The following is a 25,398-nucleotide window of genomic DNA, read 5'->3' as shown; positions in this document are numbered from 1 at the left end:
ACTCTTTAATATCATACAAAATAAGAAAGAAAGAGAGGGAGAGAAGTAAGGAGGAAGGGAAACAAGCACATAATGTAGCTACACAGCCTACTGAAATAAAATACATCACTGCATCATGGGCGGAAATAACCGTGAGAAACACCTAACCATCCCATGTCAGTTTAAAAGCTATCTAGGAAAAATTCAAGAAATGGGGCAAAATTATTGGTATACTTAGTTTTATTTAGATGGCTGACAAATAAGTGTTTCTAAATGATTCCTCATCTAACCTAACTTCATGTGTTTCAGTCTTGAAACCATTTTCTTTCATTCTGCCCTTAACAGAGATGAAAACAGCTAATCCCCAGTCTAAAATCGAAGACTTCATGGGCATGAAAACCTTGATGATAACATATCACCTTTCTACTCTCTCTACTATTGTTCCTCTGGAATAATTCAAACCTGTCTTTCAACCTCTTTTTTGTTGTTGTTGTTGTAGTTTTTAGATTCCACTGTTATGCACTTCTTGATTCATCCAAACCACCTTCTCTTTCTGCTGAAGTTCAAAATCCTATTCCAAAAAGGATTTGAACAGTGCCAACTATAAGAAAATAATTTTTAGAGAAGCATAACAGCAGCTGAAACTAAAGCCTTGACATTTATATACATTTAAAGCTGGGATAAAAAGGGAATAAAAATTTATAAGGCATCCCAGAATAAATCTTGAATTTAAAGCCCATTTGTCTAAAGTTACATATATAAATTTCCAGTTTGGGATTCATAATATTTAATTTCTGAGAAATTACAAAGGTGCACGCAACAGACTGTGGACAGGTCCCACTTGCTACTGAGATTTAAAAATAACTGCTCTTTCCCACAGTTGCCTTCACTTTAACATCATCATCATTTCAGGGCTTGCTAAGAGCTAAAACCATATTACAACATTTGTTTAAATGAAATATCATTGATGATAAATTTAAATAATTCTCTATTAAATATTCTATTTTTATAAATTGTGTGTAAAGACCTGTCTTATGTGGGAGGACCTCAGTAAATCTAATTATCAACTTCAGACAATGAATTGCAATTTCAAGGCTCAATATTTTAAGGCTTTAAGATTCAACGGCTTTAAGGGCACCATTACCTGCCAAAACATAGCGATGACAAAGAACTGTCACAGTTCATGAATCACCATGGAGACACAGCAACGTTCTGCTAAGTGCCTACCATCCAGTCTGCACTGTGAGTCTTAGGCCACTGTGACATCATCAACTAATGATTCGCTGGTGATTACTATACCTTGCACCGGAATAAGTGGCTCTTAATTATTACGGTGGCATGATTCTTTAAATATTTAATGAATTTAAAATCCTACTTAAACCATTCAGACACTTCTGGTATCTTGACTCCTAAATAAACAATCTTCTATTGCATTCTTATATTCTTGTATTACTTTAGGAGAACAGTTGCTTCTTGGCCTTAGATCAACCGTAACTCTTTTTCTGGAGACGAGGGCAAAGCAACATTTTTTTACAGCGCCAAAGGAGCAGCGAGAGCACTCTGCCCTGAGAGCTTTTACCTGGTCTTTTAGCCTCCACCTTGCACCCTGCTTTATGGGGTTTGCCCTCTTCCTCCCCCCACGTCCCTTATACTTAGGGTCTGGAAGGGACTGTGGCAGGTGCTGGCAGGAAATACTAACCCCATCCTCAGGGCAAATTCGGAATTGTTGCAACCACAGTGATAGGTATCAGGAGGGACCAAGTTACAGCGACAGCTGGACAAGAGCCGCAGCCAAGGCCACACGTGATTCTGGCAACAGGGAAGCCAGGACTTAAAGCTTCCAACAGCAATACCCGAAGTACATGATAGGGCTTCTGAGTTCTATGCGCCTAACATTTTTTCTAGAATTTTCTTGACTGGAGAGAAAATTCCCAGTTATATCTGCAATATCTTTCTATGGAGTACTGAAAATAAGCCCAATTTACGTGCAAACATGTGTATACACACACGCACATACACACACACACACTCATTATACCAAAGGCAGAAACTATGAAAGAAAATATTAATATTCAATTTCACTGAATCAAAGACTTTCATTTTTCACATGACATCTCTAAAATCAATATATGTCATTCATCTGATGCTGCTTATAGTCAAGAAAAACAACAGATCTCACAACATGAAAACACAATTTTAAATTCCTGCAAGGCAGAAAACACCATATATACTGTTAAAAGATAAAACAGAAAAATATTTACAACATGCCTGACATGTTTATAGCCTTAATAGCTAGGACCTTTTACAAATCAAATCAAAGCTGAGCAAACAATAGAAATGGGCAAAGGATGTCAACAGGAAATTCACCAAAAAAAGGCAGAAAGTTTTCATATCTAAATAGTTATGTTGTCACTATTATGATATTAATCACTTTAAAGCCCTACCTCTACCCTAATGCTCCTCAAAGTCCCATTATCCATGTAACTTGGAGAAAAGGGAAAGAAAAAAAGAAGCACCTTCTCTGTCCCGCGAATTGTACTACTAGATTTCACACACACGAGCTCATTAAACCTCCCAACATCCTGATAAGCTTGATATCATTGTACAGATGAAAAAATCAAGCATTGGAGAAGCTGAGCAACTTAAGCAACGTCTCTGAGTAGATATGGTAAAGCTCAGATTTTAAGTTCAGAGCTCTGATACGGCTTCTAATCACAGCACAATTCTAGAAACTCACTTCAGGTAAAAGATTCCCTTATGAACAAGGACTGGACCTCAGAGTCTAAAACCCAAAGCAGGAGCAACTTGAGGCCAGAGGCACCACGTTTCATAAATCTGAAATGTTTGTATGCAGCTGCATAGGAGATTTCTTAAAGTTCTGTTTGCAGCTTTCTCATTTTGGGAAGGAAAAAGCTAAGTGTCATATTAAAAATATTTAGATTCAAAGATTAAGTGTATTTTATTTAAAATATAGGTAGCTTTTTACTAATAGTGAAACTATGACTCAGGGCTGTCCACCTTAGTAAAATAAAGCAGTTACATCAAGAATAACTAGGTCCCTATTCCTCAGATGTGGTCCTAGATGGAAATGAGTCAATAGAAAAAAAAAAAAAGCCACACTTTTATAGAAACACATCCAAGGAAGAGGGGCCAGCGACAAGCAGGCCCTGCTCGGTGGCCAGGAGGGAGGGGTGCTAAATAAATGGCATGATGCATGCCAGGGCTGCTGGCATTAATGTTATGGGCATGTGGTACATGCATGTTATGGGCATGTAAAGCCCAGAAACCTGAACCAAGTCCTCCAGCTGCCCCAACAAGGAAGTCTTGGCAGGGCTCCTTGAAGACAAGCCACGGTCCAGGAGGTCACCGATACTGTATCTGCTGACAGCCACTTATATTCCCAGGTGAAAAATGGCAGGGCCCTCCTTTCCTGCGACCAAGGTTGGGAGAATAGAGCAGACAGGCAACAGATGCCACTTTTATATTTATCCAACTGTAAGAAAAGCCGGCCTCTTACCCTTTTTAAAAATAACAGGTATTAAGAGTGCTCAGTTTGACGCATGTGGCTGGGTTACAAAGGATTAAAATGGGATGCCTCCAATTCCTCAGTCTTAGAAGCCATTCTAGAGTATCAGCCTAACACTTATCTTATACTTCTCAGATCCCATTAAGGGCTGATATTTCTTCAAAGCCTTTTCACAAATCAGCCTGCTCTCATAAAAACCAACTTTATTTTTTCCTGATGACCAAAATGTAATCTAGTAGGACCTCAAGTGGTTTAGGTTACTTAGCCTGAATTCTGGTCATTTTTGGGACTAAGTTAAATATTCTGAAGTGTCATAGATGTTCTGTCCTGGAACTCAGCTTCCAAAGAAGTCCCTTTTAAAAGGACTAAATGACTCTTCGGCACAGCTGTTTGACCTTTAGAATAACAGCATGCCACCAAATACACTATGTCAGCTGCATTTCACCAACCATTCATCAAACATTACCACTATTTTTTTAACCATAAACAGAAAGGAGAAAATTAATCTGATTTCCAATATTTCACCAACAAAGAAAAGGCTTACAATTGTCTGTTTTCAATATTGACTAAAAAATATTGTATTCAAGAAAAAAAATTCTTCTAAATTTAGGTATCTAGGGAAAAGGAAGGGGAGGGAAGGAGATTAGGAAATGTGAAGTATCATGGAAAGTTCCCTATAACTAATATAATTTTAATGACATTAACAGTACAAGATGTGTGTCACGGGAGGAAGAAAGGATGAGGGAGATAGAGAACCTAGATTAGCACTTAGATACATGTCCTTGCAATCAGAAATAGAAGGATAGAAATACTACAAACAACGTAGCAAGCCCATTTGCTCCACTGCAAGAAAAAGAATATGGAACTGACTTTAGGCCAAATAGTAAATAGGAATCTGATTTTAAGATTCCTGCTAAATCAATTAAGGCTTCAGGTACTTTTAAGAGTTCATTAAAAATTCAAAAACAGCTCTGTAATTTCCAGTAACTACATATGGTATGCTGATCATGTTTTCTCTCAGTTCTTTTAAAAATCATAGAATGAATTGATTCTAAGAGTATAAAAAGACAATTAAAAAAAGCTTTTGTTTGAGTCTAAGAATTAGTCTGAGAGATTATGAATTAGAAAAAGAGAGGTAATCAGATGTCATAGTAGTTGTTCAAAATACCTCATAAATGAAGATAAATCACCTAAAATATAAAGGAGAAGGAGTTCTTTTTTGGGGGGCAGATGGTTACCATTATCATACCTTTCTACAATAGTATAGATACATTTGATTTTTAAGAGAGATCTATTAAAGTGGTTTTGAGGTGAAAATCTTACAATTCAAAGACAATGTTTATAATGTTGACCCTTGAATAATGCATAAAACTTTTGATTCTTTAAAAACTTAGTTGTCCTTCCGTATCTGTGGGGGATTGGTTCCAGGGCCCCCTGGATACCAAAGTCCGTGAATGCTCAAGCCCCCTACCTTAAATGGCATAGATCAATGCATACAGTCAGTCCTCCATGCCGGTGAGCTCCCATCCACAGAGAGGAAAACGTACAGGTATTTATAGAAAAAAAAATCTGTGTGTGAGTGGACCTGCGCAATTCAAACCTGTGTAATTTAAGAGTCAACTGTATTATGTGGTAATGTAATCCTTATTTCTGCATTATTATTCTCATCCTGAGTACATCATCATATAAAATAGTAAGAATTAAGTGCTACATGTTTAATATTTCTAAATGAAATGTAAATTATAAAGTGTACATCAAACGTGGATCTTTGCAACAAAGCAAAATAAAATTGTAAAGGTTTGCCATGTTTCCATGGACTAATGCCTTATGAGGTGAGCCTGCAGTAAAATCTAGCAAACAGCTCCACTGGCCTTTATAATTTATAAAACCAATAAAGTGAAACCATGCCATTAATATTAAAATCTTCAATAGTATGTCTGCATCACCATTCTGCATAGTCCTAGGTACAAAGCAGACAGTTTGCAAGTAGGAGGCTTTACTCTCTTGATATTCAGAAGAGCTTCAGCCAAGTACCTGTCTGGGCGTGGAGAGGAGAAAACTCCCAATGGCCGTCAGAGAGGGAGCCACAGCAGCAGTAATAGGTCAGGACAGCACAAGAGGTGCTTTATTAACTGAGGCCAGTTATCAGCTTGGTATTTACTCCCTGACAGAAATATCAAAACAGATTTTAAGAAAAATTACATTTGCTCTCCATGACAACTTCTGATGTTAAGAGATACACATTCAACATTATCTATTTCTTTACTATTCCATACTATGAAACTACCATCCATTATTTAATGAGTATTAAGCTAATAAGTTTATACCACACACTGAAATAAAGAATTCCTAATTGTATCTGAAAACTGCTAAAAAGACCCATTTGCCTTATAACAAAATTCATTAAAAGGCAGAATAATTTTAAAACTAATCCAAGGGAGGCTAATTAGTAAAAGAGCAAAAGATATCTGTCTTAAAGTGGTTTTATATAAGTTTAACCTACAGCTTAGGCCTTAAGGTCAATAACAAAATATAACCCCGTGACCTTCCATCTACCCTAAAATTACATTTGCAAAGCCTTAAAATGTTCCTAGAATTTGATGAACAAGTTCACATTTGCCCTATTCACAAACTTCATGATTTTATAAACATGGAGCATGTCTCCTCTGAAACTGCGTTACTGGAAAGTCCATCTTCTTGGTTAGTCATTATTCTGAAACCACTTCAGAGCCTTCATTACTGACTTTTCCAGGACACCCCAGCTCTCTGCTTTCTGATATTTGGCATCAGAATTGCATATTGTAGAAACTAATTATGGATGTGACAAAGATACCAGAATTTTGTAAATTTGTTTCGCTTTTCAAAAAAAAAAAACCTTCCTTTTCTGCGTCCAGTTTTTATGGACCAGTATAAACTGCCACAGTGGGTCGCCTTCATCTGCAGACAACATTTGGTAGATTAAAGTGTAGAACTTTTTACCTGAAGTTTGGACACTTCATAGGTTAAAGTCCATCTGCAGCTGTCATAGAAGCACCAGTGGTCAAAAGGAAGTTCAACCCCCTTGTGACTTCCGACCGGCACAAGAACCGTAAAAGACATTTCAATGCACCTTCTCACATTCACAGGAAGATTCACAGCTCTTTCCAAAGAGCTGAGGCAGAAGTACAGTGTTCAATCCAAGCCTATCCAAAAGGGTGAGATTCAGGTTGTGTGAGGACATCACAAAGGGCAGCAAATTGGCAAAGTAGTCCAGGTTTACAGGAAGAAATATGTCATCTACATTAAACGAGTGCAGGGGGAGAAAGCTAATGGTACAACTGTTCATGTGGGCATTTACCCCAGCGAGGTGGTTATCACTAGACTAAAGCTGGACAAAGACTGCAAAAAGATCCTTGGACATAAAGCCAAATCTCGCCAAAGAGGAAAGGAAAGGGGCAAACACAAGGAAGCAACAATTGAGAAGATGCAGGAATGAAGTAATAGTGTATACAAACTTCCATTAAAAACTTAAAATGAAAAAGATATTAAAGTCCATCTTTTATAAATATCATTGGATTGCTTGTTACATACCTTTCTTTAAATTTGCAACTTTGAAACTGGCAAGTTTTTCTACCCACTCATACGATAAAAATTTCCTAGACAATCTTGATTAATCTTTACCCAGAACTTTCTGCAGCCATCTACTGTTTCTTTTCTGTTGAGAATAAACCACTACATGTAATTCCCCAATGAACACTGAGCCCAGGCCTTTCCCTGGGGTAGGAAGGATCTCTCTTGGGGAAATGGCACTATGTCAAAGGCGGAGGTTACCCATGAGAACAGAACTCATGTCTGACTTATGCATTTACACCCAGCACCTGGCAAATGGTGGCTGCTCAAAAAGTATTTGCTAAAAGAATTGATCAAGATTTGAAAGCAACTATGACTAAATGAAGGTAAATGGATTACTCTGGAATTCTATTTTTCATTATATATCCTTTTTACCTTCCTTCCTTCTGGGGCAGTAACAGGGGGGTGGTCAAGAAAGACAAGGGAGAGTGAGGTTCTAAGATCTTGGGACGTGGTTTTTAAAAAAGAGTCAGTGGGACCCATACAGTTCAATATAGGGTGGTAGCAAATCCAACAGATTTCTGAGTGAGAGAGGTAGAGATTCTGGGATGGTCTATCAGGAGACTTTCAGGCACTTCTGAAACCAACTTCTTTACCTACCCAGGGTTCCTTCATATACCTACATCCATCCAGTTGGTTTTTACAACTCAAATATTTCAATTAGATTAGTTAACTTCCTCACAGAATGCACATTCTTACCCTGAGTTCTCCATGGGTGCTTTTAGGAAACTATGAAGTCCTAAAAATTGCACCGTTGACACCTGGAAAAATGTTCAAGAACAGTGAGACATGAGGGTTTTAGACAGAAAGAATAGCTCACTTAAAGAATTAGACTTGGCTTTGGCTGGGTGGTTCAGTTGATTAGAACTTAGTTCCAAAGACTGAGAGGTTGCGGGTTTGATTTCCAGTCAGGGCATATACCTAGGCTGTGGGTTCATCACAGGAGGCAACCAACACATGTTTCTCTCTCATATCAATGTGTTTTCTCTCTCTCTCTCTCTATCTTTCTCTCTCTCTCTTTCTTTCTCTCCCTCTTTCTCTCCCCCTCACTCTAAAAATCAATAAACATATACTTGGGTAAGTTTTTTTAATTTTTAAAGAATTAGGCTTGTTTGTGTGACCCAGGAGCCAACTATTGATTACATATTGGTAAGATTCAATCTGCAACAACATACTTGATAGCTATCCAGTCTATAAAGTGCCTCCTCACAGTCCAATAACTTCATAGTCATACTTTATGCAGGTACTAGACACTTTTCACAGCAGCACATGACTTAAATCAGTGCTAGGACTAGGGGTTGGAGCTTTAGTGAGAAATGTCAACCTGTTTCACCACTGGGTGATGAAAGCAAAGCTTTCTCCAGGTAGCAACAGTGATGGATGAGGTTAAATTTCTATAGGAAAAAATAATTTAATCGCAGAAGGCATTTAGTGGGGTGAAGGGGAATATACCTGCCAAGCAGAAAATAGTGAATTTAGCTGGCTGGCAGACAGCACTGGGTAATCCAAGAGCTGAGAAAGAAGGCTAGAACACTAAGATAGAAACAGATAATGGATGGCCTTTGGTTTGCTATAAATTATTCTGAATGTGGTGTCCAAGTCTGCATTTTTTAAATTCTACAGACTTTAGTTTAAAATCATTATCTTAATCTGTGGTATTTTATTTGAAGTTAAAAAAATCAACAAAAACACCTGCTATATGACAATGTATTGGTGGAAACATCTGGAAAGATAATAGCCACACAGGTCTTGTCTGAGAAAGGCTAGTAAATGAACACATTGAGTGGCTGTCAAATTAGTGGAATATCCTCCCACTGTGTAACAATTTGTCTGATTTGTGTTTTTAAGGAAAATGGCATCCTGTCTTTTATTTTTCTCCTCAGCAGACCTATAATCTATAATAAATTGGAAGGAAAATTAAAGCAAGAAGTATTCTTTATACTAGTGTTTTTTAAAAGCCGATCATCATTTTATTCTGCAACTTCACTCAAGCTTTTTTTTTAAACTGTTTTCTTGAATATGGCCTCTTAATTTTTATCCATAGTTTCCCTGAAAACTAAGACTCACTTGGAAATTTGGCAGTATTATGGTCTCAGAACTGTTTGTGTGTGTGTGTGTGGTGTGAGAGACAGACAGACAGACAGACAGACAGAGACAGAGACAGAGACTGAGAGAGTGAGAGTGTAGGATCAGGAATGAAGACTAAAACTTCCTGTGCATGTTCTGTGTATGACTGTCTCCTGCCTGGGCCTGAGCAAAACAGACTGTTCACTCTTGCAAATATGAATACTGACCCTCTGCTCTAAACAAATCCTTTATCTCATTCTAAATCAAAACCCACCTATCCTATTTCACGTCTCCTTAGTGCCTGACTAGATCTTCCTAATTGGTCACTTGTGCTAGACTGATGGCTGGTTTTTTTCCAGAAAACATAGTTGCATTTTGCTATCTTTTCAATGCCTGAATCAAAAGGATGACTAATGTAAAACGTTCCGGGGGTTCCTGGTAGCCCTGTGAAGAAAGCCGTTTTTGACTACAGGGTGAAACAGCTATGTATGGTGCCAAGTGGTACTGGAAATATCAGGATGATCACTGTGTCCAGTATATGATTGTCTAACCACTATGCTGTATACCTGAACTAATACAAAATAATGGTCAATGTAAGCTATAATTGAAAAGTAAAAATATAAAGAGCACAAGCTTTTATCAAATCAGAAATTCAATTCTCTTGTTAGGCTAGCCTTGCTCCTCTTACATGTTTTGGGATAGAAGAGCTTATTGTCTTTGACAAAATACTCGACGTAATTTGAGGAGAAAATGAAATGTAATTAGTAGTAGCTACTATTCCTCATCATCTTCATCAGTAGCATCATCATCAGCGTGGTAGGCAGAACAATGATGCCCCACATACGTCCACATCCTAATCCCTGGTACCTGTGAATATGTTCCCTTACAATGACAGATGGGACTCTGCAGATGGGATGATGTTAAGGATCTTGAAACGGGAAGATCATCCAGGATTATCTCAGTAGACCCAATGTACTCACAGGGATCCTTAAAAGAAGGAGGCAGAACTACCAGAGTCACAGGAAACGTGACAACAGAAGCAAAAGCCGGAGTGCCGTCGCTGGAAGGGGGCCGTGACACAAGGAATGCGGGCGGTCTCCAGCAGCTGGGAGAGGCAAGGAGTCAATTCTCCCCTAAAGCCTTTAAAAGAAGCACAGGCTTGGTAACACTTTAATTAGCCCTGTTTTCAGAAGTCTAACCTCCGAAACTGTAATAATAAACTTGTGTTGTTGGAAGCCACTAAATTTTTGGTCATTTGTTATAGCAGCAGCAGGAAACTGATATAATCATCAATACATACAACTACCCTATGAGGTAATTGTTACTATCTCTTTACAGATTAGAAAACTGAAGCTCGAAGGCTTTGCAGACAGCAAATAACAGAACAGGAATCGAGTGCAGGATTGCTTAGCATCAAAACTCACATTCTAAATAAATAATTACACTATAATGCCTGAAAGATCAGTTGGCATGAGAATAAGAATGTTAGAGTTGCTTTATATCAGTTGCTAAGCATTTAATAAGCCAGCTTTTCCTTGTCACCCACTTGATCTGAATGGCCCCAATAATGAGAGCTTTATCACGTCAAAGCTATCAGTATCTTCAGAGCTTTAGTTAGCAAATAATAGGAAATGACACTATATTCTGCTGCGTTACATATTTTATCTTCCTTATATTCCTTACTCTATCAATACAGCTCCCTTTGTAATCTCTGGGTTGATGTCATAGGGAGATTACATGGTAGAGAAGAAAGAATAATTGCCTTGGAGCCAGCAAATATGGATTATATTCCTACCTGTGTTATTAACAATGCACTTTGATCCAACCTCTTCTCTGGGGGGCGGGGGGGGGACAAAGCTAAATGATGTCTTAAGAACCTGCTGTGAACTAAATACTTGTGTCCCAATAATCGCATATATTGAAGCCCTAATCCCCAATGTGATGGTTTCTGGAGGTAGGGACTTGGGGATATAAGTAGGTCTCAAGGGTGAAGCCCCTCCTAAATGAGATTAGATCCCCCACTGGAGTTACAAGAGAGCTTCCTTTCTCTCTCTCTGTTTCCACTATATGAGGATAAAGCAAGAAAACAGCTGTCTGCAAACCAGGAAGAGGGCCCTCAGCCAGACACTGAATCTGCCAGCACCTTGATCCTGAACTTTACAGCCTTCAGCATTGTAGAAATAAATGTTTACTGCTTAAGCCACGCAGTCTGTGGTATTTTGTTATGGCAGTCCAAACTGACTAAGACAGGGCACTTTGAGATATAAAGTTCAATGACTCTGTGGCTTCTAAATCTATACGAGGACTCTACTCCCTCCACTATCTAAGTGCCACACCTAAATCTGCAACTTCCTAGGCAGTGACTCCAGTTGGGTGTATGATCACCTCATTGTGGGCCCCTTACCAATCAGCCCCCTTCTGTTAATAATTCCACCAATGTCCCAGTCTCTCAGACACAGTTTTACTCAATCCTATCTTTCATTCTCTATCTTCTATTGGTCACCACATCCAGTTGCCTTCATCATGTAGAGTATATTATTTTTAGGAAGATAAATGTGGTAACAGGATGTTAGATATGGAAGACTGGCATCCATAAGGTAAGTTAAGAGTTTGTACTTGAACCAAGAGAAAGGAACTAAGTTTAACAAATAATCTGGAGGAAGGCACCTGGAAGTGGTGACTAACACTCACTTCTTTAAACAAGTTTAAACTCCTCAGTCTGGATTTTAAAACCTGAAGCTATCTCCAAATCTGATCTTATTTCCTAATATTTCCCAATGTGTTTCTTCTGTCACAAATTCATCAATAAAACTCACTGAGTAATCTAGGCTCATTCATTCCTAAGTGATTTCAGCCATCATGAGGTTTTACATGTAAAGCCTTCAGGCACATTATACCGCATCATTCTCACAAGGACCCAAACATTTGAAAGATGAGAGAAGTTTACATGATTTGATCAAGGTTACAGCTAAAGAAGGTTGGAGCCGGGACTCCCACCTGAGGCTCCCACGTCCATGCTCCTTCCTGACTGTGTGCCCAGTACCATGTTACTGCGCCCTTCCCACTTACTGCCTCATGAACTCTCTCACAAATTCCTTCCGGTTTCATCAGGAATCCCACAGGCATCTCTTTCTCCATTCTCTTGTAATATTCTTAAAAAGTTACATTTCTAAAACCAAACAGAATTTGGCTTTCATTCTCTTTTGTTTTATTGTACAGAACCCAGTAGGCGTAGATACAATTACAGCACCAGTAAATAACAGTCATAGAAGGTGAAATACACTACAAAATAAAGATAAATGAAATCAAAATGTAGAATAACTGTTCTTGACCCTTCCACTGAAATTTCTCAGATGGAGAAGCTACTCCTTTTGAGAAAATCTAGTTATTAATTGTCTGGCCTCATTCAGTCACAGTAATCTAACTTGCATGTGGATACAGGAAGTTAAAGAATCAAAGAATGTGGAAAATAGAAAGGCCTTGGAGGTTAATTATCCCAACTGAATTAGGCTAGACCCTGCCATTTGCATGTGTCAGAATAAAGAGCAACTCAAACCAGCTTAAGATAAACAAACAAACAACAGAAAAATCCTTTATTGGTCAAATATCTGAAAAGGCAGTGGTAGATGTAGATTTCTGCTGGATCTGCTTTCCCCTGTACAGGCTCTGTCTCTAGTACTCCCCGTGTGGAGGATCCCTACAATTCCAGCTTTCCATTCTACCTAACTTAGGAAACTTAGGGGGAGGGGTGGCGGGAAGCCTCTCTCAGAAGATGACTTCTGATCATGCAGCCTGGGTGGCCTAACCAACTGCAGTGGCCAGGGGAGATCGCAATTAATTGACCTGGACTGGTTCACATGCATATCTCTGGATAAAAGGGACTGAACGGGGTTGGACCCTCATGAACAATGAGGACCAAATATGGGAAAGCACCAAGTCCCCCAAGAATAGAGAGGAAAGGAACGAAACAAATGTCTGTCACACTAACCCCTTATTTATAGAGGGGGAAAATAACATGCCCAAGCTCAGGGCACGGCTCAAGACGTAGGACTACACCTCAAGCTTTCAGTAATTCGTTAAGAATTTAAAGATGAATTAATGCCACCTATATAAACAACTTGAATTTTATTTACCTGTGCTTCACTGTTTAGCAAACTCTCCCTTAAGACTTGTAATTTTATTCAAAATATAAGATATGAAATTAAGGGAGAAATTTCCCCCTTTCTCAGGGCCAGATATAGTCTTCCACTATAAAAGCAAATCTAACAATAAAAAGATAAGACTCTACTGCGATTCATTGCACTTGAAGCTGTTTTGAAAGCTATTTGTCCTAAAATGGAGGCACTGCTTTACTTATTGCATATATATGTATATATATATACCTGGTTCACATTAAATAATCTGGATAATTTTCCTTTTAGGACAGTAGGCTCTGCCCTTTTTCATATCAACTACGATAGCCTAAATGCTTCACAAATAATAAGACACATTATTTCTCTCTGTTAACATTAAAAGACAAAGCTGGGATGCTGGCGAGGGCTACCAAAGTGTCAGGAAAGGAAGCTGTTGCAGGAAAATGCTTTCACACCCAAAATGGGGAAACAAGGAAGCAGGAAAGAGAAAGCAAGCAATATGTATACATGGTTATCTGAAAAGGAGGTTGAGGGACAAAGAGAAAAAAAGCCCAGAAAAGAAAATAATCAGTTGGGGGATGTTGGTAGAGAGTATAAACCACAAGCAGGACTTTGTCTTACCACTATAATAGCTGCAATTATTTGTTTTTTACGCCTGCCTCTCCCACAAGCCAGTAACCTCTACAAGCGCAGGAATCATGCCTTTCATTTCTGTATTCACAGGACTGGCACAGAATAGATACTCAATATGAAAGAATGAATGAATAAACAATAGAATATAAATGAATTGAGTCCCCACAAGTCAGGACTATTATACATGTGAAGTTCAGAAAATGACACGGTCCTAGTTGCAAGACAAAAGGCAAGAGAAGACTGGGGTTTTGCATCATATTTTTAAGGCAGACATCTTAATCACGCCACTTAGTCATGGAGTTGGATCTTGGTGATCCAACCAGCAACACAAACAAAACAATTTTAGTTGTATATCAAAGGAGGAGTTTGGGTTGGTTTGTTTTTTTTTAAATTATGAACCCATTAATTTTACAAATAATGGTTTAAATCCTAATGACTGCCCGGGCTAAAGAAAAATGTGTTGAATTTTACAAAAAATATTGAGTACATTTAAGAATTATAGTAGTATACTTTTCAAGGCCCACACTGTCAGAATTTTAAAGAACATAATTAGAAAGAAGAAACCATGTCTTCTGGAAGCAAAATTTCCATATTTTGTCTGAAAAGATACGGCATTTTTTAAAGGAACTATAACATCAAGAATATAACCTCTTTTTTTTTTTTTTAAGTAGGTTGAAACTTAAAATTCAAAATCCAGGATTTTTTGTTTGTTACTTTTGGCCAAGTAAAGGATAGGAAATTTAGAATCAAACACCAAAATATACTTTCACTAGTTTCAAAAATTTGTTTAAAATTATAGACAGACTAACACTACTGATCAACTGTAAAAATAATCTAAGTAAATCTATTGCCATGTAAGATAACAGGGGAAAGAGAGAAAATGAGAGACAAATTTTCAGAAAAAGAAAACCCAAATTTCCAAGCCTGGTAGTCAAGGCCTTCCATGATTAAAATTCAATGGATGGTTCTACCCTTATCTTTCACTGTTTCCTATGTACACTCAGACAGGTATATCCTAAAAATACCCTACATTGTACATTCCACCCCCTTTATTCCTATACAGCAGTATAGAGGAAACACTACCCAGCCAAAGACACTCTCAGGACAGTCCCCAGAGGTGTACCAACTGGCTCTGGCCCCTTCAAAATGAGTTCTCTGAATTTTAGGTAAAGATAGGCAATGAGGGTGACTCTACTCCAGGCTCCAGTCCTCATTTTTAAATGAATTGAACCACAAAATGGGGTCAGCACATATAGCTGGTTTATACATAGAAGACATTTCTAAGGTCTAAAAGAGAGATCTATTTAATCAATTTGGCACTGCCTACCTACCATGCAAAGACCACTTGAAAATTCAGCAAAGTGACCAGCAGGGACTTCCAATCAAGGTGGTAGCATAGTAAACACAGCTCACCTCCTCGCATAATCACACCAAAATTAGAACTAAAATACAGAACAAGCATTACTCAGAACCTTCAGAACTTAAGTTGAATGGAAGTCCAACAACTATGGAATTAAGAAACCGCATCTATCCAGGCTGGTGCGAGTGGCAGAGATGTGGAACAGGCTGGTCCCACATCCACATGTGGTAGATAAAATTTCAGGAGGGATGTCTCAGGAGTGAGGAATCCCAGCCCCACACCAGGCCCCCCAGCCCAGGGTTCCAGTGCCAGGAAGATACATCCCCATGACTTCTGCCTACAAAAATCAGCAGGGATTGAGTCACTGGAAGAAACTTTTGGAGGCCCAAGCAGTTCCTCTCAAAGAACCTACACACAGACTTACTCAGACTCACTCCCTCTGAGCTCCAGCACTGGGGTAGCAGCTTGAAAGGCATCAGTGGTACACAAGGAGAAACTGAAGTGTCTGGCATCAAGGCGAGAGCTGGGGGACAGCTTTCTCCCAGATAGAAAGGTGAGCAGAGGCCAACATCCCTTTTCTGAACCCTCCACCCACAGAGCCGCAGACAAGGGCAAGAAATATCCAAAGTCATGAAAAGTGGGGACCTACAGCCAAGATTGCTCTACCCAGCAAAGCTAATATTTAGAATCGAAGAGCAGATAAAGAGCTTCCCAGACAAGAAAAAACTAAAGGAGTTCATCATCACCAAACCACTGTCATATGAAATGTTAAAGGGACTTATTTAAGAAAAAGAAGATCAAAACTGTGAACAGTAAAATGGCAATGAATACATATCTATCAACAACTGAATGTAAAAAGCAAACTAAGCAAACAAGAACAGAGACAAAATCATGAATACAGACAGCGTTTTGACAGTTGCCAGAAGGGAAGGAGGTGTGGGGGAATGGGTGAAGAGGTGAGGGGATTAAGAAGTACAAATAGGTAGTTACAAAATAGTCATGGGGATGTAAAGTACAGCATAGACAATGGGGTAGCCAAAAAACATTTAGACTTGACCCATGGACATGAACAATGGTGTGGGGATTGCCTGAGGGGGTGGGGGTGCTCGGTGGAAGGGGGAAGGTGGAAAGGGGGAAAATAAAGACAATTGTAATAGCCTAATCAATAAAATATAATTAAAAAAAGAAAGAATATTCAGCAAACCTTAATAAACCTTACTATCTGGGGACATACTAGTATGACACCGCTGTCAGCAACTGATATATGCAGATCTGTAGTTATAATATAAATACCTGTTTGTGTAGGAAAAGTCCACATATAGAAAGAGAAAGGTTAATTAAAGTTTGACATCACATGCTCTCTTTTTTCTGAATACTACAAAAAGAAGAAATGTTTTGTTGGCATCTGTCAAAATGAATTAAATTGCAAACAAATTCAGTGTAAACTATCTTTAGTTTCATGAGTACTTTCTATCAAAAAACTATAGCTAACTCTCTCATAATGAATGCAATTTATGGGTTATTTCACTGATGAAATTTCAACCCCAAATAAATTATTTCCCATACCCATTCAACATAACCCAAATGTACCCCTTATCACTCAGTACTTTCCAGTTATGTAAATGATGTTAAAAAGTGATTTTTAAAGTCTAATGGTTTTAATATTTTATGTTTATTCTTGACAGAGATCAAATATAAATAATATTGGAATTATGTTCCCTTTCATGTTTTCTATTTTTATTTCTCTAGTGCAGTCCATAACACAAATAATTAAATCTAGTTTGATTATTGGAAAAGCAAATGTTCATATTTTCACCTCTATCTAGATCTAATCAGAATTTTAGAAAGATTATGATGATATATTCTTAATGCATGCTGAATAGATAGATTGAACATTCTAAATCTTATAGACTAATATGAAAGGGCAAAGTACTTGTGGTAGGCTACATGATGGCCCCAAAAAAGATTTGTCCATGTCCTAATCCACAGAACCTGTGAATATTACCTTATAAGGTAAAAGGTGTGATTAAATTAAGAATCTTGAGAAGAGGGGTTTAGTGGGCCCTGAATGCAAACAGCGTTGAGTTTTAGGAGGACGAGGCAAAGACTGGAGTGATGCAGCCACAAGCCAAGGAATGCTAGGCAACACCAGATGCTGGACGAAGCAAAGAACAGGTGGTCCCCTATAGCCTTCATAGGGAGTACAACCTTGCCACCATATTGATTTCAGGCATCCGGCCCCCAGAACTGTGAGAAAATAAATTTCTATTGTTTTAAGCTGTCATCTTCATGGTAATTTGTAACAGCAGCCACAGGAAACTAATACAGGACCCTAAAGATAAAGAATATCTGTTTTCAATTAATTAGGGAAATGGCATTGCTTTTGTTGAACACCAAATAAAATAAAGATACCATTGTATTATAAACAAATTCTACAATCAATCACCTGAAGTACCTTTAGAGATGACTAACTGTCCACAGAATACAATTGGGAAAGTACAATATTAAAAATACAGCTGCTGACTGACAGCAAGTGAAAGACTGAGACCTTTCCATCCAGTTTGTTTAAACAGGATGAGCTGGGTTTTGCAGCATAAGGGCCTGACTTTTTGCATTTGTGTTATATGTATCTTTGGATGAATGAGCTCAAGATAAAATTATCAGCCTTCTGTATCTTGAATCAATGGATTATTCAACTGTAAGAATTTTATTGGAGGGGAAAAATTAGACAAGAATGGGCTAAGCTCTCTCACTAGTATTCCTTTTCATTGAGCTATCTCTGTCAGGAATTAACATGTTTTTAAAGAGTAAATATTTCCCTTAATCACTTTGGGAGAGGGAAATACAGAAATAAACAATGAAACTCCATTGTTCCAGTTGTCCTGATTGTCCTGGATGCTCAGCTGCCCCAGCTCCTCCCGTTTCTGTTGTTGCCATAACCCTCAGAATGATTTCCTTCTGAGGAGAAATGATAGCCAGCATCTTCCCTTATGAAACACTTGTCATGAACATTGAACTCAGAGTTTAATACATCCTAACTAATCTTCATTTACTCTGAAGATTAAAGCTGAACTTCATTTGATGGTTCGGAAAATGACTGTCTATGAGAGGCCACAGAACCTTTTTTTCATCAGAGAGTTCTAATTATCTGTCCCTTAGGGGAAAAATTGACACGACATCACAAACATCAAAGAACTCATTTTCTATGAAGGGCAAAACCTGGACTTCACTTGAAAGAGAATGGAAGATCTTGGCTCAGAGAAAACAGACTCTAGTCGGGCTCACTCTAAGAATAATGACAGAACGTGTCTTGGGTGCCTTCCTACCGTCCTCCTTCCCTTCCCATTGCCTGGCTTGTCTCTCTCCATTCCTCAAATATCTACTCTTTCCCGCCAGTTAACTAATGTCCCTACTAAACACTTAACCAAAGACCTTCTCTTTATAAAAAATCTTGTTCTCAAAAATGTATCTTTTTTCCCCTCATCAAAGCCTTCACGTTAGACATTCAACAAATAGCTTAATAAGCTTTCGTCTCTTTCTTTCATCTTCAGAAAGATGAAGTGTCTATTTCTTCCAAGAAGATGGAACTTCCTAAAAGGAATAATTAACCTCAAGTTGGAAGGCCTCGTGCTGGAGCAAAGTATCCCTGCAAAGAGCCATGAAATCTACTGGCAGAGCTCATTTACTTCTAAGAAAAAACAGACCTTTGAATTGCCTTTTTTCACAATTTGGCCTTAAGTTTGGACACAGACCTCCGCTTTTCAAAGAATACAGCCAATACCTTTAATACCTTTTTAACCCTAGAGGATAGACAATCAAAAATACATCTACTTCAGTAAATACAGATTAATCACAAGCAGGCACTGTCTTTAATTTTTAGTCATCTCTGCTGGCAGGAGTCATCTCTCTGGTTTTCCAAATGAGATCCCATCACTCCATTTCCATGTTTAAAAAAAGAATTCTGCCTGCAAATGAAGTGAAATTTAACATCTGTCAGGTCTCATGGCTGTATAATATTTCAAACCCTTTGTGACAGGAGGAGGAGAATAAAAATAAATATGTAAATGACAGTATTTACCAGGATCTCTTTCAGAGAGGGATGGGCACTGAGAGACTGAAGGGACATAGAAAACCTTGCAGTAATGATTGGTGAGAGAATTGCTCTCTGACACGTATGCAAAAGGACAGAGAGAAAACAACAATAACGACAAAAAATAGCAACCTTCCTTAAAGCAGACACCTTCCTCCCATGGAATCGCCAGTGGAGCCATCACATAGAACTGCAGACACAGCTGGCTAAACAGCCCTGTTCCCCGCCCCGCCGAGAAAAAAAATGAAACGGCCGCCAATTCCAGCCCAGGCTCTGGGACAACCAAGAGAACACAGGGCTCCCAGACACACAGAAGCCTCTGTCTGCCACTGCAACGCAGTGTCTGCTGGATGTGAGAGAGGGTCTGGAGAACAGTCCCTGAGGGGGACGTCATGTGGCTCTGTTAAAGGCCCAAGTCTCTCTAGGTAGAGGGCAATTTAAAGAATTCCAGGGCGGTTCAGGTAAGCAGAGAAGTAAAGGAATTATGCATGGGTAGATGAAGAGAAAAAAAGATAGAGTAATCCCTGAGATGTCAGGAACAGAAAACAAGACAAATATTTGATGTATAATATAGGCCCACATAACTGATGTCCTGAATTATAGCCTGAGGTTCAAAATGAAGTCACTGGGCTGGACAGTGTTAATTTCCCTACTCCCCACATGCACTCTCCTCCCTTCATTACTGGAGAGTGAAGACAATAGCTTTGGAATAATTAAATTAATTTCCAAAATATCTGGAAATAAAATTGAGAGGTCTTGGTTAATTTGAAGGGGATAAGTGAGGAAGAAGGATCCTGGAGAATTGCTAAGATTTCTAAATTCAGTAATTAAGTAGATGGTGGTTTCACAAAATGAGAAAGAATAATTGAGGAGAATTAATTCAGCAAGAAAGACGGGGAATTTCATTTTAGACATACAGAGTTTGTGAAGCTTCAAACTTTCCTGGTGGCAATGCCAAACCGACAGCCACAAAGATAAGAAGGATATACATTCAAGAGGACAGCAGAAAAGATTCCGACATGGAGATTATGGTCAGAGAATAGAAACGGAAAAGTGAAAGACAAGTTCTCCTTTCACTTGAATTGGGCTAATTATTAATTAATTATTAATTAGCCCAATTTCAGTATTGTTGTGTCTCAGAGAATAGAGAGGCCCAAGAAGAGGGAGAGTAATGGAGGAATAACTAGTCAGTGTGGTAGTCAAAACACATTTATCAATGTAAGCTTACTGCTTATTTGGGCATAGTTTGTTGCACCCCAAAACACTTATAAAAGTAACATCAAAGGTCAGTGATCACAGATCAACATAACAAACATGTATAATAATGATGAAAAAGTTTGAAATATTGTGACTATTACCAAAATGTGACACAGAGACCCAAAGTGAACAAATGCTGTTGAGAAAATGATGGTAATAGACTTGTTCAATGTAGGGTTGCCACAAACCTCCAATTTGTTTTAAAAAGAAAAAGAAAAGAAAGAAATATGTGAGAAGTGCAATAAAACAAGGTATGTCAGTCTGATGTTGTATTTCTTATATTAAACAATACTTTCAAAGTAATATAAAATATTGTTTTTTCCTAAATGTTTACATAAAATTGATGCTATAAACAGATGTGCCATGTCCTACACACAAATCCCTATCCACCCACCAGTTTCCATATACGTAATCTTGAACAAGTATCATACGTTAACTGGAGACATGACTTCTGGCTGTAGGAATTAAGGAGTTTAAAAAAAGAAGCTACATGATATGACTTGTTATTAGGAATGTAATTTTGGATCCATGATGGAAGATAAGACACTGTCAGATTCAAAGTTTTAGATCTGTATGCTTTGCTCAAAAGCAATATTACATTAGCTTCTGTTTGAATTTTTGGTATATTCATTCCTCCCTTCGTACTATTGTTTTTGAGCTCTTATATGCTGGCTGTGTTATAATAAGTCTCTTATTATAAACCACCTCTAATCTATTTTGAAATAAATTAAACATAAAATTAGCAAAAATAAATTCTAAGGGACTAACAAATATTCTGTAATTAGTGGTAATGGTTGCACAACTTGGTGAACATACTAAAAACCACTAAGTACTACACTTTAAATGGGTAAATTATATGGTATATAAGTCAAAAAATTATATGTCAATAAAAAATCTATGCACATGGTCAAAATATGCTTTATAACTAACCGATTTCACTGGTAACCCACCTATGGTATATATGATAATTCTCAGTGATTCTGCTATTCCAGATAACAGGAGATTGTTGTGCTTTAAAAGGCTTATCTTATATGCCATAATTTTTTTAATATATCTTTCAAATTGAGTAACCTCATGACTCAAATTTTTAAAGGAATATAATACAGTATAAAGTATCTAACACATGACTGCAAAACTTCACAGAAGATGGGTATTTTAAAACAAATATAAAGTATCAACAGAGATTTCCCAAGACATAAAAGCCAAACTTTCATAAAACAGAAACTTGTCTTAAAGAAAAATAACTACAAAAAAATAGTCAACAAAACTACATGGAAAACTTATATTCTGCTAATGAGGTGGAACTTAACCATATGTGCACCAACTGTTCACAGACAACCTAATAAAAGCCACAGATGAACAAAGTTCCAGACAATAAGACCTGAAATGTGAAAAGCCAAAACTTTTTATTGTTGTTCATTACTTTAGCTTGAAGACCTTAGAACTTCTATATAATACATCTGTTTTCATTTTCAAGGAAAGCATCCTTTCTTTACTGGGAGGATTCTTATCAAATACTGTTCTATTTTTAAGTCTGCTAAGTGGCATTATAAAGTACCATTATAACAAGAAATTGTTATTTCTGATTTTAATCCTCATATTTTTATTTTGGCAACAAGTAAGAATTATCTTCCTTTTTCAGGTCGAAACACCAAGGTGGTACATCTACTTCTTAGATTCTTGATACCTCTACTTCTTATTTGTTTTTCTACTTTAAAGGCTAATAAGTGGAGCCCTGACCAGTGTGGCTCAGTTGGTTGGGCACTGTCCAGCAGTTTGATTCCCAGTCAGGGTACATGCCTGGGTTGTGGGTTCTGTGCCCAGTCAGGATGCATATGAGAGGCAATCAAAAGATGTTTCTCTCCCTCTCATTCTCCCTCCCTTTCCCTGTGAAAACAAATGGGTAAAATCTTTCTTTTAAAAAAAAAAGGTTAATAAGTGGAAAATTCAATCTCAGATATACTTTCTTCTCAGAAGGAAAATCAGCTTCAAGTCTGACTACATATGGGACAGTTAAATTTTAACCTAAAAATTTTATTTGAGTTCAACAAATGGTACTGGCACAACTGGACACATCTTTTACAAAACTAACTCGAATGAATCACAGACTGAAATGTAAAATGTAAAGCTTTAAAACTTTTTAGAAAAACACATAAGAAATATGATGAACAAGTTCTGGGGAGCTAATGTATAATATAGTGACTATACACAACAATATTGTATTACTTGAAAGTTACTAAGAGAGTAGATCTTAAATGTCATCACTAACAAAAATGGTAGTTATGTGAGGTCATAAAGGTGTTAACCAACCTTATTGCAATAATCATTTCTCAATATATATGTGTGTCCAATCACTATAGGGTACATCTTAAACTTACACAATGTTATATGCCAATTATATCTCAATAAAGCTGGAAAGAAACCTTTTACACCATAGATAAAAAATAATTCAAAATGGACCAAAGACCTAAATGTAAGAATTAAAACTATAAAATTCATAAAAGAAAACATTGGAATAAATTTGCAACCTTGGGTCAGGCAATGAATTCTGAGATACAGCAACAAAAGTACCTAAGATACAAACAAAAAAAAAAAAAAAAGAAAGAAAGAAAAGAAAAAGGATAAATTGGACTTCACTGAAATTAAAAACCTTTGTGCTGCAAATGAAACTATCAAGAAAGTGAAAATAAAAAGAAAGTGGAAACACAATTCCAAGAATGGCAGAAAATATTTACAAATCATATATTTGTCAAGAGATTTACTCATACATCCAGAATAAATAAGGAACTCTTACAACTCAACAATAAAAAGATAAATAATTCAATTTTTAAAATATATTTTATTTATTTTTTTTATTTATTTTTTAGATAGAGGGGAAGGGATGGACAAAGAGAGGAGGAGAAATATCAACGTGTGGTTGCCTCTCATGCACCCCCTACTGGGAACTTGGCCCACAACCCAGGCATGTGCCCTGACTGGGAATTGAACCAACAACCCTTTGGTTCACAGGCCGACACTCAGTCCACTGAGCCACACCAGCCAGGGCAAATAACTCAATTTTTAAATGGGCAAAGATTTCAAAAAGACATTTCTACAAAGAAGGTATACCATGTTCTCTTCATGTGCTTATTGGAGATATATATTTATTTCCATTAGGAAAACGTTAATTAAAATCACAACAAAATAGCACAACATAGTTATCATATTAGCTAAAGTAAAAAATAAAGTGATAATACCAATTCTGGCAAGGATTCAGAGAATGTACAGAAATTGGATCACTGATACTTTCCTTGTAGAAATGTAAAATGCCACAGGCACTCTGGAAAAAAAAAAGCATGGTTTTTTCTCATAAAACTACACATGTGTTTCTCATATGATCTAACAATTGCATTCAAAAGAATATCTTCAGACATGTGATCATTTTTTTAATATATTTGTTGTTACTGTGATTGTAGTGTATATTTCACTGACTGTGACCCTCAGAATTCTAGAGATGATGACCAATACAGGTACCTGTGACAGCAAAAGAGAAACTGGCACAAAATGTATGTTAGTGAGGCTGTGAGGTGAGATTGTTGAGATCAGATCACAAATTCTAAGGTATCATTACTATTAAAACAAACAATGTAATACTAGACTGAAGATTATAAAATCTTAACCTCTTTAATTGAAAGTCAAATGCTTTATAGTAAATTAAAAGACGGGGCTAGCAAGAAGTGTTCAAAGTCATGAAAAGCAAAGACCTACATCCAAGATTACTCTATCTAGCAGAGCTATCATTTAGAATGGAAGGGCAGATAAAGTGCTTCCCAGACAAGGTAAAGTTAAAGGAGTTCATCATTACCAAGCCCTTATTATATGAAATGTTAAAGAGGCTTAACTAAGAAAAAGAAGATCACAACTACAAACAGTAAAATGAAACAAACTCACAACTATCAACAACTGAACCTAAAAACAATAAAAACAAACTAAGCAAACAACTAGAAAAGGAACAGAATCACAGAAATGGAGATCATATGGAGGGTTATCAGCAGGGAGGGGGAAAGGGGAGAATGGGAGAAAAGGTACAGGGAACAAGAAGCATAATTGGTTGGTACAAAATAGACAGGGGGAGGTTAAGATAGTAAAGGAAATGGAGAAGCCAAAGAATGACCCATGGACATAAGTTAAGGAGGAGGATAGCTGGAGGGAATGGGGGTACCAGGTGGAAGGGGAGAAAAAGGGATGGGACAAATGTAATAGCAAAATCAATAAAATATACTTAGAGAAAATCAGTGAAATGGAAGCCCATTATAAACTATTTAATGTGATGATATATCCATAAGAAAAACATCGTAATTGGTTTTATTTCCCCCAGACACTGGACCAAGGCATAGGAGTACACTGAATGCCTCGGCAGAGACTATTGGTTATCCATCAAAAGCTGATCTTCCCCATCTTCCATAGTAATGGCCACCCAGGAAGACTATATTTCCCAGCATCCATTGCAGCCCGGTATGGCCATGTGACTAAGTTTTGGCCAGCAGAATGGAAATGTGCCACATGGTACTTTCTTGACGCCTTCCTTAAAAGACTATTGTGATCTCTAAAGGTTTTTGTTTGTTTTTCCTTTCTCCTCGCTCTAGATCCTAGGCTTTGTATATATCCACATCTTCTAGGTTGGTAGGAAAGGAAAAAGAGTGGCAGAGCTGGAGGGGGAAAATTCAGTAAATTAAACACAACAAATCCCACCACCAGCAATAAC

At 37.6% G+C, this 25,398-nt stretch overlaps 1 protein-coding gene and 1 pseudogene across 1 annotated transcript in view; one reads left to right on the top strand and one right to left on the bottom strand.

The window, feature by feature from the left end:
• The window catches only part of PPM1L (protein phosphatase, Mg2+/Mn2+ dependent 1L), a 234,903-nt gene that overhangs the window by 135,799 nt on the left and 73,706 nt on the right, over nt 1-25,398 (bottom strand). The window lies entirely within an intron of this gene.
• On the top strand, nt 6,156-6,980 carry LOC129073634 (60S ribosomal protein L26-like; annotated as a pseudogene).

This window comes from Pteronotus mesoamericanus, unplaced genomic scaffold, assembly GCF_021234165.1.
Source record: "Pteronotus mesoamericanus isolate MK-2021 breed Mesoamerican mustached bat unplaced genomic scaffold, CSHL_Meso_final contig_116, whole genome shotgun sequence".
Taxonomy (NCBI): Eukaryota; Metazoa; Chordata; class Mammalia; order Chiroptera; family Mormoopidae; genus Pteronotus; species Pteronotus mesoamericanus.
Note: the sequence above shows the minus strand (reverse complement) of the source record. Positions and strands in the feature narration are given on the sequence as shown.